The 21,033-nt window shown below is 35.9% G+C and overlaps 1 protein-coding gene across 2 annotated transcripts in view; it reads right to left on the reverse strand.

Moving 5' to 3' along the window:
• Positions 1–21,033, reverse strand: part of npas2 (neuronal PAS domain protein 2) — a 73,959-nt gene extending 52,926 nt beyond the window's left edge. The window contains exon 1 of one of the 2 annotated variants that reach the window (XM_079813747.1): positions 20,802–21,033. The gene's annotated coding sequence lies outside the window, so the exon portion shown is untranslated. The remainder of the gene's footprint in view (positions 1–20,801) is intronic. The other variant, XM_079813748.1, reaches the window with a different exon arrangement.

Genomic DNA, 21,033 nt, shown 5'->3' on the forward strand with positions numbered 1-21,033 from the left:
GTCATATTCCACTCGACACCATGATGGTAACCCCCAAAAAACACAACAGACACTCTTCTAAATTAGCATAGCTAAACATTAAATAAATCTCCCACTGAACATTAATCTTGCACAAAAAAACTTTAAAATTTTTAGCATTTATTCGCCCTTTTGAGTGTCATGGCAAAGCATGCTGGGAAATAGAAATCCCAGTCCAGATTTAGTTAAATTTAAGTTTGTCTAAATGAAAAGAAACAAGTTCTTACAACTCAAACCAATGAAAAAAATTCAGATTACTTAAAAGTGTCAGTTTTGTGAACTCAAAATATTTTTTTTCCTAAATACTCATAAAAGCTCATTTGATTGAACTAATTTCTTTCATTTAAGTGTACCCTACTCAAACCAATTCATTATTTTGAGCATTATAGGGTTTACAGTGCAGTGTGACATGGCTTTACAGGGATCGTGTTCTTACAATCTGACAAGTAACAATCGTAAAGGACTATTATAAATCATACAGTGTGCGCCCGGCTTTAAACCTTCAATATGCATTTCTTTGCATTATCATTATAACGATTGATTGCATGCAATTCATAACATGCAGAAGATTTGTATTCCCGTTGTTTCAGTCAGTAAGGATGAGTGTAACCTCTCTGCTTCTATTGTTGAGATTATGTAGGTCAGCTGGAGTAAAGCAGCAGTTTTCTTCAATCTCAGAGGACAGGAAAGTCTTGTAGACGTTTAAAACCCCCCAGCCAGAAATACACCTCTAAAGTGTATGGTCATTTTACAGGAGGCCATCTTACTCTTTGAGCTGAGATAATTGCTGCTCTCTCTTCCTCCATCATGTACCAAAGCTCCATCCATCAGTCTAACCATCTTTCTATTTATTCCCTGAGCACTGTCATCATAACATATGGGCTGTTCTGGGCTTCGGCCCTTTATACTTGTGTCATTGTGTGTTGCAATTATCCACATATGCATCTCCTTTGCTGCTGTAATAAACCTACATTGTTCTTTTATAATTGTAATTATCTTAATGTGATCTGACCCAGCTAAATGAAAGAGCTAATCATCACACATTAGATCAAGTAAAAGGGGCTGTTCATAAGTGTGTGTGTGTGTGTGTGTGTGTGTGTGTGTGTGTGTGTGTGTGTGTGTGTGTGTGTGTGTGTGTGTGTGTGTGTGTGTGTGTGTGTGTGTGTGTGTGTGTGTGTGTGTGTGTGTGTGTGTGTGTGTGTGTGTGTGCGCAAGCGCATTTTCTTCTCAATACTGTCAAGAGTCATTAAAATGATGCAGTTTTTCACCTCTCCCTTTTGGTGTTTATGTGTGGAAAAGAGAATAATGAGAGGCAGAAAGAAAAAAAGAGTGAGAGTGAGGAGTCTATTATACAGAGTTAAGAAGGAAAAACACAAACTAATTAAGGGAAAAGAGACTATAATTAAAATGGCCTGTTTTTAATTTAACAGTGAGCTACTTATATCAAACAGAACAGTGATCACTTAATTATACAGGCAACATCAGAGAGGGAGAAAATGGGAGGTTGGGTCTATAGTCTATATTCATATCTTATGTCAGTGTTTTGTCTCAATATGCACACCAGGTATGTTTATAAAAGCTACTTAAATGCCCTAGTTGAACTAAGGCTTAATCCTGGCTTAATCTAAGCCGTCGTCTGTGAAACCGGGTCTAGTATTTGGAAGCCGCACTGGAAAACATGAACCATGGGTCTTGTAATTTTCACTAAATAAATTAAGGTGATAATTAAAAATAGTGTGTATATTTTCTTAAGAAAACCGTGGTTCAGTGTTGTGTGAAAAAAAATAGAGAACATTTCACTTATAAAACCAAGAGATACATTTTCCAAATTTAAAAAAAGGAAATTTAAAAAAATGTTGAGGGTTGAATTGAGGAACCGATTAAGCTGATAAAATTAAGGGAAAAAAAGACTACTTATTTATTTCAAGAGAATGAGCTCAATTGTGCAGTTTTATTTAGAGACATTTTAGATTCACAAATGTGAATTAGTTTCACAAATGTTATTATTTGATTAGTGACTTTGATCTTAATAATCTGTCATGATTTTTCGTTATTTTTTCAAAATCCTAAATGGAAAACATCCTACACTGTAAAACATGATACAAAATGCAACAGTAAAAACCTGTTAATTGGTTAACAGTAAGTTCCTGCACCATACAGAGAACAACTTTAATAGATATAGGCCTAACTACATTTCGTGTAATTTTAGTAAAATACAGTTAAATGTACTGTTTAATACAGTAAAAAAACAACAATAACAGCCTCTGAGTTTAAATTCGCTCTCTTGCAAACTATATCAAACTCTAACTGTCACCGTCCCGCTGGCGGGACACCTGGCACTCTTTTTTGATCGCCTTTTTTTCGTATCATATATTTGAGTAATTATCATAAATTAGGCATCATTCGAAATCTTACGAACTCAAAATTCATCCTGTGAAAACCGTTTTAAAATTGGACGTTGCTTTACCATGGAAATGGTACTTTAAATTATTCTAGCAGGCTCCTCCCCTAGTGGGCGTCGTCATGTTTTATATTGCAACATTTATTTTAACTACTTTATAATCAAAATCTTTTCTTATCTTGACAAAACGCATATCGTCGGAAAGGTCTGAGTCTCAAGGTTCCATATTTGATGACCGTTTTGTGATGGAAGTGATATTTGGACAGAAATGTACAGAAAAATGCATTAAAAAAAAAACAATCAATATGTGTGACACCCGGTGGCTATTTGTGGTACAGCGCCTAAACAAAATCTCATGGGAACTTTTGTGATATCAAATTTGGAACACAACTTGGTTAGACATATGGCTTTGATTTTATAGTAATTTTAGATTACATTTTTTTTGTAAAATTTATATTTTATATAAAATAAAAAATATTTAGTACAGTATTTTTTATTTACAGTAAATTAATTTCCATAACTTTTCCATACTTTCATATTTTGAATTGTGTTCACTTCAGCAATAATCTGCCAAGTGTCTGCTTTAAAACAAGACCAAACTTAGGTCTATATTCCAAAGCATTCCTGAATTACAGCCCTTTAAGTTTGGATAGTGAATTTTCATGTGTATTCTCAAAAAGGGGGGTGACAGTTAAGGGGTTAAGGGAAAATGTTTTTAAACAAAGACTGAAAGAGTTGTCGAAAGCTTAGTGATGTGACGTTGCAGTCATGCGACTATGGTGTAGTTTGTTTATAGCCTACGTTTAGCTTTTGACATCTTTCAATTGCATTGCGCTTCAAAAATTATAAAAGTTTTGTTCATTTGTGAAGATTATCAAGATGAACAAAACGTGCAACAATCATAAGCTTTGGTTAAATCACAGACCTTCTTTTCTGCAATAATCCAAAAGCCAATGAAAAAATCCTATTAGGTTTTCGTCAAGGGAAACAGGGCGATGTTAACTTCCGAGTTGGAATATGTCATCCCTGCACCACTTTGATTCATCACATGGCTTTCTTTATACCACCAGTGTTGTTATTATGGTGGATGTCAGTATATGCTAAAAGTACAAAACTGAACATGGCCTTGCTAATTCAGCAGAAAAGGGCTGTTGAATTAATGTAATTCTTTACAAAGAAGAATTACATTCATTCAACTATCCTTTTCTGCTAAATGAGCAAAGCCATGTTGCTACTTAAATTTCAGTTTTAAACTGCACATTTTACTGTACTGAATTATTCTGGCGACCACAGCTGTAAAAAAACGACAAAACCTTTTTACAGTATAGTTTTTTAATATGGTCTCAGACTTTTGGTTACAGGTTTGCAGCTTGACTTTTTTCCAGGAATTAGTTTCTTTCAACCTGTTCCACGTCCAAAAGCAAACACTGCTTGTTCTAATTGTCCATTTAAAGGTGCCCTAGAATGAAAAATTGAATTAACCTTGGCATAGTTGAATAACAAGAGTTCAGTACATGGACATAACATACAGTGAGTCTCAAACACCATTGCTTCCTCCTTCATATGTAAATCTCGTTTGTGAAAAACACCACGGAAAAAAGGCGAATCTCAACATAACAGAGTGTGACGCAACCGTCGGGATCATTAATATGTACGCCCCCTACATTTGCATATGCCAGCACATGTTCTAGGCCAGGTGGAAAGGCACAGCCGAATCATCGGGAGTTGCGTATCTGCAGGTATTGTGAAGAAACAAGCGTCACGCAAGGACAGCGAAAAATGGCAAATCAGGGAAATAAATGTTATGTTCCAGGCTGTGCAGGGGACATGAGGACTTTGCATACCCTTCCCACAGAACAAAACAGTCAACAGGTATTTTATGTTTATCTATAACCGCCACAATTTAATTCAAAGTTGTTCGTTTGCTCGGCCCATTTCACCACAGACAGTTTTTCTAACCTGGGACAATATCAAACAGGCTTCACTCAGCGTCTGATACTGGAGAAGCGGCAATTCAAACTATATTCCCGCTAGCAGTAGTGATTTTATCCACTTATTGACTGCCTTAACAATTTCTGATTAAAATGAAAATTTATTAGTGAGACAACATTAACAATAATATCCCCGTGTTGTCTAGATCCAACGCAAGATGCTAGTAAAGTAGGAAACTCCAAGTAGCATACATAACAGTATGACAAATGTCAAAGGTTAATATTATTTCCAGCCAGTGTTGTCATATAAATCTACAAAATACAACCGTAGATACATATGGCAATCCCTTTTGTCTGATAGAATTATAATTGAGCCTATATTTCATCAACAACACATAACTCAGGAGCTAACTATGTTAGTTTAGATGCAGCTCACTCGATCCTTCTAGCTAACGTCACCTTCTCCACCACTTAAGTTGAAACGATAGTCATTTGACAAGGCATCTAGTCAGTTTGTTAAATAAATAAAAAACCTTTACTGTACTGTACTGTACTGTACTGTACAAACAACATTTACGCGCTACCCAGTTCGCTGTTTACAGTTCGTGAATCAAATGGAAGAAGCTATCATTGTAAAATCATACAGTGACGCATTACAATGATAAAAATATTTTCACAATGCTAAAAACTTCTTGTGACTGCTGACGTTATGAGTTATAACGTGTAAAGTTAATGTTATATGCTAGTTCACATGTAGGCTGAAGTTATAGTACTGACGTTACGTTTTGCAGGTCTTACTGAAAATAAATACTAAACTTACCACTCAGAAGCGTCCATTTCCAATCTAAAAACAATTGGTTGTTCCTCAAAATCTGCATCTTTGTCAGAAACAGGATCAAACACATAAGGTTGAATGCATAATCTCTCCATTGTCATGACGGACAGTGTAGATCTGTTTGTTGTCACTGAAGCTACTTAAATGAGCCGCAGTGAAACAGCTAATCAGAGCAGAACTCTACATTAATATTCATGACCCTTCCAAATAAGGCAAAAACAGACCATTTCATTCTAGGGACAATTTCTGGGGTTGTAAATGGACCTGTAAAACCGTATCTGGACAATTTTTACCCATAAATAAATCACATACCTTCTATGTAGATATCAGAGAACAATTAAAAGTTTTGTTTCAACTCATTCTAGGGCACCTTTAATAACCTTCCAAACCATCTTAATATTTGATATGATACAGGCTGAATTAATTTATCAAACTTGTATTTAAAAGGCCCTTTGGCAAATGCTCTGATGTTTTTAGTGTAATGACTGTTGTGGTCTCCTCTCATTAATTAAAGAACCATCAATCTCTCCTGTGAGCACCAACATAGCATAAATAATTTACTTGTGTATTCAAAACTTTCATTAGATTTCATTAATATTAACCACTCAAACAATCCCCACAGTCCTGCAAAACAGAATGAGAAAGCCAGAGGGATACAGTGAGAGAGAGGCACAGAGAGAAAGATTGTAACTGCATGTAACAAGAGCGAAAAACTGATTTATGCTGGCACACATACAAAATCAGAAAAAAAGAAAGTCACACACACGCACGCACGCACACACACACACGCACAAAGGCTATTGGATAATCATAGTTTTGCATAACAGCAACAAAGACTTGTATTGAGAACATTATCTATGACATCAGCATGACATCACTGTATTGCCGAGGTGATGTTTGTTTATGCGTTTAATTTTTGGGATATCTGTAATCAGAGACCAAGGGCCTACGGCTATTCCTGGCCTTTAAGCAAACAGGAAAAAAAACAAGACAATACAGTCAAACTGAGTCATGAGCTGACATCATTGGTTATGAGCTGCACAAGACAAACTTAAAATGAAAAGAAAAAAAAAATAATTATAATATATATATATATATATATATATATATATATATATATATATATATATATATATATATATATATATATATATATATATATATATATATATATATATATATATATATATATATATATATATATATATATATAAAATTAATAATAATAAATTACACCCACACCAACAAATCCCCACTATGTTTTTGTGTAGGCAAACATTTGCATAAGGCTGCTTGGAAATAGTAATGCTGGAAAACTTCATAATCATATCGTAAAAATTAATATATGCCAGCAAATATTAGCTAATAGTCAGTTCAACAAACCACAAAACCGAAGTTCAGATCTGAATCTCTAGCACTAGAGCCACACCTAAGCTGGCTGAACACAGACTGAGAGAGCAAACTGTCAGATATCCCATAATGCATCGCTGTATCCAAACCAAGCCCTAACACACAAGGCTAGCGTTAAACACAAACATGAAATATTACTGTAAAAGCTAGTAAGTGTTACTTTAAATTGGCCCCCATTCATTTAAATAAATTATTTGACATTTTAATAATTATCTAAAATAATCATCACCACAGTGTAAATTAATTCATATTTTATGAATTAATGTTCTACATAAGTTGTTCTGTGTAAATTCTAAAGTTTATAAAAACATGTTCTACTTAAATTCTGCTGTTTTGTCACCAAGATTATGTCATCTGTCAGTACTGTTTTGCAGCAGTTGCCATCTTTTTTCAGCAATTAAATCTTTTTTAATTAATAATACACATAATATATGTAATATGTATAAACATTGTTTATAAAAATAAAAAAAACATACATTAAAATGTATAAAAAAAGAATGCATTTAATTATTCTTACAGTGTGTGGTGAGGTCAGTATAACTGTTGCCAGGTCAAGACAAATTTTCCAGCAGACAAAAATCCTGCCAGGCTGCAGGTTTTCCAGGTCAGGACGACACTTTTCAAACCGCTTTTTGTATCCAACTGAAACAGATTCTTCTGCATTTCAATTTATTTTGCACCATCCATTTTCTTTCTATTTTCAGATGGCCAGTTTACCAGCCACAATACTAGCATTCACAATGGGTATATGCCATATGTTAGTATTAGGCTCTTTGAAAAATGTGAACTTATATCTGACCATAAAATCTTTTCCAGGACCCTGTCATGGTACCAACCTGACAAACCAAACAAATATTTACAAAGAAATATTTGCAATATATTCAAGTAGCACATTGAATTAAACATGACATTTTGAAGAAAGAAAGACTAAAATAGCATTGTATTGTAAAACATTCTCCAATAATATGCACTTTATATCCAACTTTAGAAATCATTTTTACAGTGTTATTTATTGAAGCTTGTTTCCCCCACGAAAAAAAAGGTAATTGCGACTTTTTAATCTCATAATTCTATCAAATATTTCCTCGCTATTGCAGTTTACGGCGCACAATTCTGACTTGATAACACACAATTGCAAGTTTGTCACGCAAACGTTGACTTTATAACTCACAATTCTGAGCGAAAATTATAAATTAAATAAATTAGATTTGAAACTTTTTTGTTTTGTTTTTGATTATATACATGTTGAATTTTGTTAAAATATAATAAATTACATACTTTTTTAACTATCACATATTCGAAATATTTGTTTTTATATATATCAAATCAAACATTTTGAATATCTTTGTATAGTAAAAAAAAAAGTAGGTCAACTGAATTTAGTGTGATTTAAAAGAAAATTATGAAATTAGAAGACAGCTTATGGTGATTCATCAAACAATAAAAGCAATCAACAGAAAACAGATGCTATTTAGCATCATACATTTGTTTTGCGTTATTATATATTGGAATTCTCTACTCTTCCTCTGTAAAGCAAACCAATTCATAAGTTTTTTGTTTTTGTTTTGAAGAAATTATTTTATTGAGCAAAGATGATTTAAATTGTGACAGTAAAGACCTAATGTTCTTTTAAATAGATGTCCATTTCAAATAAATGCTGTTCTTTTTAAATTTCTATTATTTATTTTGGTTCAAGAATCCTGAAAAAATGTATCATGGTTTATAAAAACACAGCTGTTAAGAAATGTAGCACATTACAATTATATCTGAAGGCTCATGTGACACTAAAGACTTGAGTACTGATGAACATTCTAAAAATAAATAAATAATACAATTATATTTCATATATTTTAAAAATAAATTATACTTTAAAATATATTAAAATAGAAAACGGTTAGATTAAGAAATCTTACAGAACATACTGTACATTTAGGTAGAAAGTGCAACTGAAAAATAGAACCAAAAAAATAAATCCTGCATAGAGTTACACAGTAATTCACACAATGAATCTACAATAGTGCATAAGATTCACTTAATGAACATGAAAACACAATAGTTCTCACACAATGCTGCAGAATTTTAATGAGTAAGACTTACAATTGAACATACAAAAAAAAAGCCAAATGCTATACAACCAACACCCCACTAAAACAGATGAACTGTAATGGAATTAAGCCCGGCATGGACAGGAATAGTTTTAACCTGAACAGACTCTGATGTTCTAAGCAGTGGTAAGAATAGGACTAACCTAGAAACCTGGATAAATAAACACCCATGCTTACAAAACAAGACCCCACTCAAGCCCAAAAGAGGAAAATGCATGGATTAAAAGAGGTCTTAACCTGAAAAACTCATCCATCCACGAACGTACACACACACACACACACACACACACACACACACACACACACAAATGTTGGGTTTCCATGTTTTATTGGGACATTCCATTGGTGTAATAGTTTTCATACTTTACAAACTACTAACCCTAAACCACAGAAAACTTGCTGCTATATTAGATTTTGCATTCTTACAAGATTTATAAGCTTGTTTCCTCATGGGAAGCAATGTCAAAATTGACTGGTATTACTATAATTGTGGTAAACACACACACACACACACACACACACACACACACACTCAAGGGACTCTCCATTGGCGTAATGGTAACAAAAAGGTCTCATTTGTTAACATTAGTTAATGTATTAACTATGAACTAACAAATGTAGTGCTCATTGTTACAGAATTGATTAATCTTTGTTAGAGTTAATAAAACTCCAGCTGTTAATTTTTCTTCACACTCACATTGCATTAACTAATATTAACAAATACATCATTTGATTTCCATAATGTATTAGAAAAATGTTGAAAATAACAAACTCACATGAACAACACACACACACACACACACACACTCAAAGCTCAGTCTGATCAGTCTGCTGAAATGGGCCATATTTTTATCATTACAGTATTTTTCCACTTAGAATTTTTTTTAGTTTTTCATGACATCATCCACCCCGTCTCAAAGTCATTTTTTGTCAGTTTAATTTAGTAAATGGTGCTTTTAATGTGAGATGGAACTTAAAATAGCTTTATGTGCTTTATCTATCTCAGAACATCAAAAGGACCATTTGATTTCTCATGATATGATCCCCTTAAGGCTTCCTGTGTGCCTCCATTCGGCCTCACACTGCATCACTCTGACGATTTCTCATAAGACAATGTTTTATACCAAGGTTTACCAAAAGTATCTCTAAGGCAACATCCTCAAACAAACCCAAATATGCACAAACACACAGACACGCTTGTATCTAAAGAAGGGAGATGAACCAAAATAAAGCACAAGGCTTTTGAATATGCACCTTAATCATGCACCCATAGGCAAATTACGTAGAAAGCAGAAAAAATTAAGCTGGGGGAATTGGGTAGGGGATGAGAAAGAGACTTAGGGGGAAAGAGAAACAGAGAGAGAGAGCGTATAAAGGAGAGAGGAGGAGGGATGTGGGGAGAGAGGCATTTGAGCAGTGAATGACGTCTATACGAGAGGTTATATAATCATGCGCTGAACATTGCGTATGTCACCATTAGAAGGTTACAGAGAGCAACATGAATACCAGACATTCTCTCTACAGTCATGTGAAGCACACTTCCACTCGCTTAACGTACTCATGAAGCCAGTGTACAGCTGCTCCTGCCCCGCGAGACCTTCTACGGCTATTAAATTCGTACTCAGAGAAACGTATCTGCCCCGACACCATCTACAGCTGCTCACATCCCCAAAGTGCTCTGACTGGGAGTCTCTATCAGTGCTGAGATCTGGAGGTGGACTTGTTTTTTTTGTCATCATTTACTCCCCTCAAACCTGTATAGCATGGTTTTCTCCAATCAAACTCAAAAAGAGGACATGTTAGAATGTTTACGCTGCTCTTTTACATACAAAGAAAGGACAAAAAACAACAACAACCATGCACTAGTTTTCCAAAGTGTGGGGTCAGTTAAATTTACACTTTTATTCATAAAGAGCGCACGAAATTGATCAAAAGTACAAAATATTTATATTTCAAATAAATGGTGTTCTTTTGAACTTAAAGGTATAATGAAAAATATTCCACAGAAATATAAAGCAGTAACATTGATAATAATATAAATGTTTAAAGTTTTTAATCAAATACAATTCAGCCTTTGTGAGCATGAGACTTTTTTCAAAAACATAAAATAAATCTTACCAACCCCACACTTTTGAACAGTGTTTAAGTAGTTCATATGACTTATTCACTATATTCACCATATGATAGCTTTAATTTAGAAACTGAGTGATGTCATCGTTTACTTGTTACTGTAAATCATTCTCTAGAAAATGATAGGCAAATTCTATGCTTCAGATAGAATAAAACAATCCCAACCGTTTCTGCATAACTGCATTACAAGAATGTATATACTAAACGTCTTCGATTTGAAACAGGACATTTGAAAATTTGCCATAATTTGTGTTTATAGTTTGCTTAAAGACCTGCACGAGTTGGCAGCGATTTTTGCAAATGGCCCTTGAATGACTTTCCAAAGGAGTTCTCTGGCACGTACCACTCATGGCTAAATAAAATTGCTGGATGCAATTCTCACATGATAATCACAATAAACATTTCCATTGAGTGTGTCACCTTGACCCCTTTTCCCTACAACACTGACATTTGCAGAGCTACAAACTCATAGTACAAGCATACATGCACACAAAATACAATAAAATGATGGTTTCAAAGTCAAACACAGTAAAGCAACATGAAGTCACATTTTTAAGGAGTTAGCAATTTCAGCAATACACAAGTAAGCAGCCACTGGAATAAAAGGGTTGGATTTACATGATTTAATCATGTACATCGGTTCCACATGAATCAATTAAGTTAAACAAACATAATTTGTTCACATAGGTTTCAACATCATGGAATGAAGTCATTTTTAAGTAAACCCAATTGAGTAGTCAAAAATGATATTAATATGGCTCCGTAACAACAGCGGTGTGCACAGGGGGGGCTTGAGACCCTGCCTCTTTAATCAAATCACAAAACACAAGTTTATTTTACTTTTGTGGATTTTTGTTGTAACTTGACTGATTTATAATCCTGTACTAACTAGCTTTCATTCTATTAGCCAGCAATAGCACAAAATGAACATGCCAAGTGCGCTAAGTATGAAATGCTCCAAGCTAATGACGTACTGAATTAGTCCACAGCCTAAGCAATTGCTCCGCTCTTCTCCACTATGGTAACAAAGTATAATTTAAATGGTTCTAATAATTCCAACATAATATTACACATTAAACAATATAAAGTCTCCCCCTTTTCTCAAAAACACATAACATAACACTTAAAGTCCCTGTAAAGGCAATTCTGAGATTTGTTTCGAAGCACATTATAAATGTATCGCTGAAACATGTTACAAAGACTGAGACCTGTGTAGTAATGAATTGTGGAGTTAGACCGTTACAAACTGTTTTTCACCATTGTTGTGTTCAGGATTTCAGGCCCAAGCAAAGCATGCTGGGAACTACAGTTTCAGCAAAAATCTTTTTCGAGTACTTAATTGGTTCACATTCACCACAAATAATTGAATCTAGTAGATTTCATATTTTAGAGAATTACATTAATCGAAAGCAAATAAATCACGTTTAGAAGAGAAACACAGTTTTGATGCGCAAATCGCAAATAATATGATTAAGTAAATTGAACAATATGTGTTTTCCTGTTTTTTTCAGTGCATAAACACCCATAATTGTTTTACAGAATGCTACCAACAGTAAATGTAACTTAACATTGTCAGCGAACGGAAAAGCACGCATGTCCAACGGTAAGTGAGTAATGCAAAATATTAACGTGGCTGATGGTGGTAGTAGTGTCCTAATCCCAAATCCGTGACACATCCTGCTGGCTCTGCACTTTGATATGATCACTGTAAATAACAAATGTGGGTCAAACACACAAGCATACTGAAACTAATAAGGCACAACGGATATAGTCTGAGCATGATTCTGGACTTAAAGAAGAGCATTTATCAATGAGTTTTCTCATCAGAGAATTTATAATCATGGCTGGAGGTGGTTGTGTAAATCAGCTTTTTCAAAGTAGATTCAGCAACAGGTTTTAACCTTCATGTCTCATTTATTACGCCAATAGAAAGAGGAGATCATGTCTAAGTAATGACTACGTTCAAAATAAGGGTTTTAGACTAAGGGTATATCACTCAGCAGTGTCCTGTGCGTTCAGCTATTTGAATCCAAATTGTAGGGAGTGTACACTATCATTCCAAAGATTTGGGTGGATAAGATTTATTTTAATTAATACTTTTATTCAGCAAGGATGCATTAAATTGCTCAAAAGCGACAGTAAAGACATTTATGATGTTGCAAAAGATATCCATTTCAGATAAATGCGGTTCTTTTGAACTTTCTATTCATCCAAGAATCCTGAAATAAGGTTTTTGAGCACCAAATATATTAGAATGATTTCTGGAGTAATGACAGTTGAAAATTCAGCTTTGCTATTACAGGAATAAAATTACATTTTAAGATAAATAATAGACAACGGTTATTTTAAAGTGATAAATATTCACAATATTCCTGTTTTTGCTATTCTTTTTGTTCAAATGCAGCCTTGGTGAGCATAGGAGCAAAAACCTTACCAATCCTAAACTGTTCAATGGTAGCATATTCACTCCCCTAAAGGATTATTAGGAACACCTGTTCAATTTCTCATTAAATGCAATTATCTAATCAACCAATCACATGGCAGTTGCTTCAATGCATCCAAACTGAATGTCAGAATGGGAAAGAAAAGTGATTCAAGCAAATTTTGAGCGTGGCATGGTTGTTGGTTCCAGACGGGCCGGTCTGAGTATTTCACAATCTGCTCCGTTACTGGGATTTTCACGCACCACCATTTCTAGGGTTTCCAAAGAAAAGGGAAAGGGAAAGGGAAAAACATCCAGTATGCGGCAGTCCTGTGGGCGAAAATGCCTTGTTGATGCTAGAGGTCAGAGGAGAATGGGCCGACTGATTCAAGCTGATAGAAAAGCAACTTTGACTGAAATAACCACTCGTTACAACCAAGGTATGCAGCAAAGCATTTGTGAAGCCACAACACGCACAACCTTGAGGCGGATGGGCTACAACAGCAGAAGACCCCACCGGGTACCACTCATCTCCACTACAAATAGGAAAATGAGGCTACAATTTGCACAAGCTCATCAAAATTGGACAGTTGAAGACTGGAAAAATGTTGCCTGGTCTGATGAGTCTCGATTTCTGTTAAGACATTCAGATGGTAGAGTCAGAATTTGACGTAAACAGAATGAGAACATGGATCCATCATGCCGTGTTACCACTGTGCAGGCTGGTGGTGGTGGTGTAATGGTGTGGGGGATGTTTTCTTGGCACACTTTAGGCCCCTTAGTGCCAATTGGGCATCGTTTAAATGCCACGGCCTACCTGAGCATTGTTTCTGACCATGTCTATCCCTTTATGACCACCATGTACCCATCCTCTGATGGCTACTTCCAGCAGGAAAATGCACCATGTCACAAAGCTCGAATCATTTCAAATTGGTTTCTTGAACATGAAAATGAGTTCACTGTACTAAAATGGCCACCACAGTCACCAGATCTCAACCCAATAGAGCATCTTTTGGATGTGGTGGAACGGAAGCTTCCCACAAATCTCCATCAACTGCAAGATGCCATCCTATCAATATGGGCCAACATTTCTAACGAATACTTTCAGCACCTTGTTGAATCAATGCCACGTAGAATTAAGGCAGTTCTGAAGGCGAAAGGGGGTCAAGCACAGTATTAGTATGGGGTTTCTAATAGTCCTTTAGGTGAGTGTATGTTCAGTGTACCAATATATAATGTATCGGAAGTGTGGAACGAAATGTTGTTATTTAGCTTTGTTTACTTTTATTGGATATGTAGTGTTAAATTGCTGTTTTTAATTCACTTAAATGTACCAACAATATATAAAATATAAAAATAATTGCTATAAACTGTTTTTCGAGATGATACGGGGCAAATGACGACATACTGTATGTACATACAGTCAACCTAACGACCAAGTTACACACACTCCATCTTTTGCATATTTTAATTAAATATCCTAAATTTGCTAACAATATTAGTGTAGTCTCATTATACCATGTTTAATTCTGCAGTATTCAGCAGATATTTCCTCCACAACAGCACACAAATCTGGCGTGCTCAGGTCCTTGTGCCTGCCTCTTGACAAAGGTTCTAGCATTTACTGATAGGAAAGAGTGAGTTAGAGGATGTAAATGAAAGTGAGATCAAAGAAAGAGAGGAAATGTAAGTGATGCCCCAAAGTGTTTCTAATTGAAGCATGAATGAAGGAATTGATTAGTTTGACTAACTGATTAGAGTGAAAGGAAAGACAGAGCACTCAAGAAACGACTAAGTAAAAATAAATGAGAAGGGAAAAGGCACATGACATTTCTTTGGATTAAAAGGAGTAAGAGAAAGAATATTTGAGTACAATATAGCAATATGCAATAAAAGAAATGAAAGGGACAGATTAAAGAAGAGCCCAGTGTTTATGTGTTGTGGTCACATTTAAGTCTTTCATAATAAGACAGTAGTAAAATGCCTCGCATGACAAACAAATCCACCCAAGAACATTACTGCCCTCAAACTATGTTTCACAACCTTAAACAGAAATAATTTACACTGCATTCATCTGCCAAACTTACACAACCACCTGGGCGACCTTAGGGCACAGAGAGACACTGGGGATGAGTTCAAGAAACATACATTTTATATAATAAATCTATGCTTCTAATTCTTTACTGCTATTTTGCTATTACTAAAAACCTACATAACATGTTGAAGATAGTGGTTTTCAAGGCTTTATGTCAAATGTCCCAACTCATCACATTTGCTTGTCAGAGAAAGTGTTAACAGCAGTATGAACTGACGGCCATATCTATGGACTTTTAAGGTAATTCACTAGCTAGGCCTAGTTATTTTTTATTGTTGGCGTGTGATGGAGAGACTGAAAAGTAGTCTTCCATCACTGTTTTTACTGTGTTCTTACTGTTCCTATGCATTTTATAATATTTATGTTGGGTTTGCCATTTTAGTAGCTGAGTGGCGTACATTTATGTGGCCTTAAAATGTAGCCATTTATGGAAATTTTTGTGCAAATGTATGTCTTGGTTTATCCGTTCTATTTATTGACTTGTTTTAACTCGTTCTTAATCATCTTGTGTATTCATTAATTAATCATGGTGAAGCAAAAGTTATTTAAAAAATAAAAAAAAAATGATATGCATGCTCCCATTAGTAAGAGGGTAAATAGTTCAATAGTTCTTCTATTTAAGAAAGCAAGTAGCGCTGCTCGAGCACACTGAAACTCAATGGCCTCAATAATTGAAGAGGAGAGTTGGTACTGTTTTAGTACCTAACAGTTCTAGTTTGATATCCTGCTTTATTTAGGCTCTTAAACATTTTTATTTGCACATTTTCCACATCTGCTTGTAATAAACACCTTTTTGGATGCTGACATTGCCCGACTCTCCTTGTGACCGCTCAGGTCTCTCACACAGGCGTTTTATTCAATTTTAATATCTGAATGTTAGTGAGGAGAAGAAGAAAAATAAAACAAACTTTTAGATATCAATCTGCATATACAATAGACATCGGTTATGCTAGTCTTTGGTAGATCCTTTGAAGGGGCATCTTAAGGTAACACGTTTTACAAAATACAGAAGTTTGTTGCGCATAACTCCCATGTCAGTACAAACAATCTTACACTCTGTAACCCAGACCAAAGGCCTATCTCACTTCACCAGTCATCTAGGCATGTTTTACAGGGTAAAGTTTATAGGTTTACAGTCTAACTATAAATCCACTTTCCCAAAATTGGCAGCAGACCATAGATGCAAATAGGCTTCCCAAATGTATTAGTACGTATGTATATATTATTAAATATTGAAATTAACAATTACTAAGAATGAACAGTACTTCTACTGCATTTATTTATCTTAGTTAATGTTAACTAAAGTTGTGTTATCGATCATGTGTTATACAAGCTCAAGGCTTCTATCTATTTCTGCATTTATACAGGCGTTTTTACCCATCGTTTTTTCTCTTGTTTACCTTACTTTCATTGTACCTATTCTCTGCCTATCTTGCGGAGTCCTTTTCATTTTTATCTAGTTTTTCCAGTTTCATGCTCTGCTCTCAAGGCTGTAGATCTGACACAGGATTTGAACATTCACCATTGCTCTGAGAGCTCTTAAAGGGCCGGCGCTTCTCTTAAGTGCTCAGGCACAGCAGCAGCGGCTCACTGCCATTTCTGCCTGCCGAGTCACAATGACATGCTTGCCTGCGTGCTGGGGCGAAGCTTGCAGGCCGTGTCCCAGTAACCCAGTTTCCCCAGTGCGAAAGCTCCGTAACAGCCCAGCAGTGGCCACTGTGTCATCTGTTACCTAACACACACACACACACACACCGGAAGGGATGTACCTGTCATATGCCCTCAGCACCCACCACACCAAGTTTCCGCTGAGGTTTTCATTTTGGTCTATTTGTGAGTCACTATACAAGGTTTTCTACTAATGAGAACCTTTATTCAGACCCATTTAACATTTAAAGCAGATAATGGCACTTCTAACTGCCCACACATCACAACAGATATAAAAGACGGAACAAAGAAAAAGATTGAACCACATTCATAGAACATGAAAGAGATACAGCGAGCCATATAAGACACTGAAGATTAGATCCAAAAGTCACCTGTATTATTGTGATGAGATATAATGATGGCCTAGTTAGTGAATGGCAACCCCAAGATGAGCCACTCAAGAGGCAGGAAAGTACTAACAATTAGAAGTTTTGGAAAAAAGGAGAATCACAGAGGCTTTATTCGAAATTGCCCCTTATACCCTTATTCACTATTCCCTATAAATTACTCCACTAATAAAAAAAAAATCCATTAAATGAATGAATGAAAATAATATTTGTACACTCATTATTGAGGTGCATTATTGAATGACTGCACTCAATAATGCCTCTATGTTTAGGACAACACTATAAATGGCTGTCCTGTCAAATAGTGCACTATATGCGGTTAGAGGACTGCAATTGACCAATTAAAAATGTACTAGCATCACAGTCTAATTTAATATGCGCCACAGCAAAGTTACAAAATGTTTGTAGCTAAATTAGCATATCGATCAGCTCATTACTAACATGTCTAATTAATTGCTAACTTAATTAGCAATGACAGACTGATTCACAATCTTTCAATCTCCCATCTCTACACTGTCACTACAGACAGATCAAACAAGGTCCTGACGCTCTAAAATAAATCATGTAGGCTATATTTATTCTCATTTACAAAAAAAAATTTTTTTACACTTTGTACGCGTAATCAGAATTCCTGTTATTCTCTTTGAACAAGGCAATATAAATGGAAAAAAAGTCAAATATTTAACTCATGTGACAATAAGACCCTACCGGAATATGTGTTCTACAACAATGTAGGAATATGGAATATTGCATGGAATATTTGAATATGGAGATTTATTATTTAAAAAAATTCTCACAATATTTAAATCAAAATAGCTTCCCCTCCCTCTCGCAGTGACATCTCTTCTCTTCTCTGATGACGTGTTTGCAAGGGCGAGACACGCAGCAATAGCAAACCACAACAATACAACGATTCAATCAATTCCCGATGTACAAAATCAAGTCCCACCCTACATTTTTTCTTGTTCAAGAAGCCGTTTCACTCGGATATACTTTGCAATAGGGAAGCAAAGACTATTCTGACTTTAAGTGAAACATACAGCATCTCTTGCTCTTTGTGGGCTTGGTAGACACTAGACAGTAAACAAAGAGCAGTCAAGCAGGTAAACTATAGGAGGACCAGGATTGAGAGAAATTACTGAAAGGGAAAGAATGAGGTGTGAAAGTTCAGAGTTTTGAAACCAGCTGCACAGGTTTTAATCAAATGTGACATCTGATGGATCTGATACTCTTGTTCAAGGGAGATCTGAATCGGTTATAAGTGTTGCCTAAAAAGCATGAACTACATGCTTGTTTTATTCTGTCACCTATTTCCAAAAAAACATTGCTCAAAAAGCTCTTGGATCAATGGGCACATCATTTGTCAAATAAGGCTATGTTCACACCGCAAGCCTTAGTGCTCAATTTCGTTTTATTGCTCAGATCCTCAGATTGTTTTTTTGTTGCACAGCTGTTCACATTGTTGTTTTAAATGGGGCCAATATCAGATTCCAGTGTGAACAGATCATGGTCGTGAACTGACCCTTATGTGACCCACATGTACCTGCAGTCTGAATGTAGCCTAAGTGCTCTGTGTGCAGAAAGACAAACAGGTCTAAATTTGACCCATGTTGTGACCATATTTCCCCCTTCATTTATAGCACCTTTTCACTCCCAAATCACTTTACAGAGCAGCAGTGTGCAATATGCACAAGGGGTGCGTTTCCCAAAAGCATCGTTTGCCAACCACGGTCACAAGTTCCATTGAAATCTATTGCAACCATAGTTGGCTTTGGGAAATGCACCCTGGCCTTGATGATGTGCCAGCATGGTTAGCCAAATGGGCAAATCTGGCCAGCATACAGGGTTTTTACCCCTTCTCTTTTTCAAGAAACTCCCTGGGAATTTAAGACCGCAGATAATCATAACTTTATTTTAACATTTAATCTGAAGAATGGTGCCTTTTTACAGTATAGTGCCGCTATCACTAAATTAGGGTATTATGACAGAGTGCAGGGTGAGCACCATCTGCTGGCCTCACTAATACCCATTCCAACAGCAGCCTTAGTTTCCCCATAAATCTCCCATCCAGGTACTGACGACCAGGCTCAGGGAGATGAAGGGTTGATGGGTGGGCGATGAAACTTTAGCTATAACAAAAAGGCCTTCAAATCCTTCAGCCTTATATTGTTTTGCAATGCTGTACAACTGAGGGGAATGCTAAGCACAACTTTTAGGGATTTTTTTTTAAATGATTTTCAATGGAACAGCTGTTCAAATGTAAACAAAGTACAACAAAATAAACCCTTTTGTTCGTGTTTTGATGACTTGTCACTTTGGTTTCACTTAGGCAACCACAGAACAAAAAATTAAAACAATTAGATTGAGGACTGACGGCTGCTCTCGCGCTCTGCCAAGACATCTGTGGCTCATGCGCGTCACGGAGAGGCCGCGCGCGATGTAGGCCTATATATAAAACTCTCGTCGTATCAAACTACAGACAGTAAAGCCTTCATAGCACAGTCTAACAAGTCATCGATATTTCAAATAATTTATAACTTGTGTCTATTTGTTAACTTTCTCCAGAACAAGCAACACCAACAATTGAACAAACACATGAAATTAGCAAATTGGATAGATCAAAAGTTATTTAAGGGTACAAAATATTCATAAATCACCAAATACTAGTGAGTTCAAATGGAAAAAGGTAACAGCGCGCACATCGTCAGCAGTTATAACTTTTTATTCCTCTCAACGAAATCCAGGGCATGACGTCACTGCCACCGGCTCATGATTCTCAAGTCATGTGTGTTACATAACTTGCAGTTTTTTCATAAGTGCTCTTATTTTGAGGGTTAATGCGTTCAAACTTTCAATTGGCATATAGGCATCGGTTAATCAAAGCTTTGTGTGACTTCGGTCCGTCAGAGACTGTAAAAGACAGACTAGACAAGATTTTACCCCGCGGTTCCTCTTGACCTCCATTAAAAACACAGAGACGTCACTTCTGTCAATGAATGAATATGTATATGCAGACTCACGGAGAGACTAATCTGCCCTCCATCTGACACACTTATATCACAGCAACTATCTTGATTCTTGCAATATGTCATTTCAAATGTAGCCTACAGGAACAAAGTGCAGAGACTGTCCTTATCAATTAAGAAACAAAATCATTAACATCTCAGAGAGAGAGAAAGAAATTGAATGTAGGCTATTACAAGAAAGACCAATTTACTTACAGTTCTCGCTAACGAAACACTGACGTTCTATCTGTTGCAACTTTAACCGAATACTCGAAATGTCCATAGCACCGTAAACCCGTTATGGGCGCTTGCACCGGGCGCCTTTAACACAATGACACACTTCTTGTGTGCTCTAATTTCACAAACTAAACCAAGCAACAACCAGCTGTACTCACCTAATCAGAGGAAGCAAAGAGAACCCGACTTTAACAGAAAAGTTGTTAGGAATCTCCAGCGACGAGACACTTTTGCCTTCCTTGCCGTACATATGAAATAGAGTTACATAACCGGCACCGTTTCTGTGGGCAATGAGTGACTTCCAGAGCGCTTTTTTCATTCACTGATGTTCATTTTCCAACGCACACACCTCACGCTTTACGTCATCAGCCATCGTCACACCTTAAAAGG

The sequence above is a fragment of the Gobio gobio genome (genome assembly GCF_949357685.1).
Source record: "Gobio gobio genome assembly, chromosome: 4".
NCBI lineage: Eukaryota > Metazoa > Chordata > Actinopteri > Cypriniformes > Gobionidae > Gobio > Gobio gobio.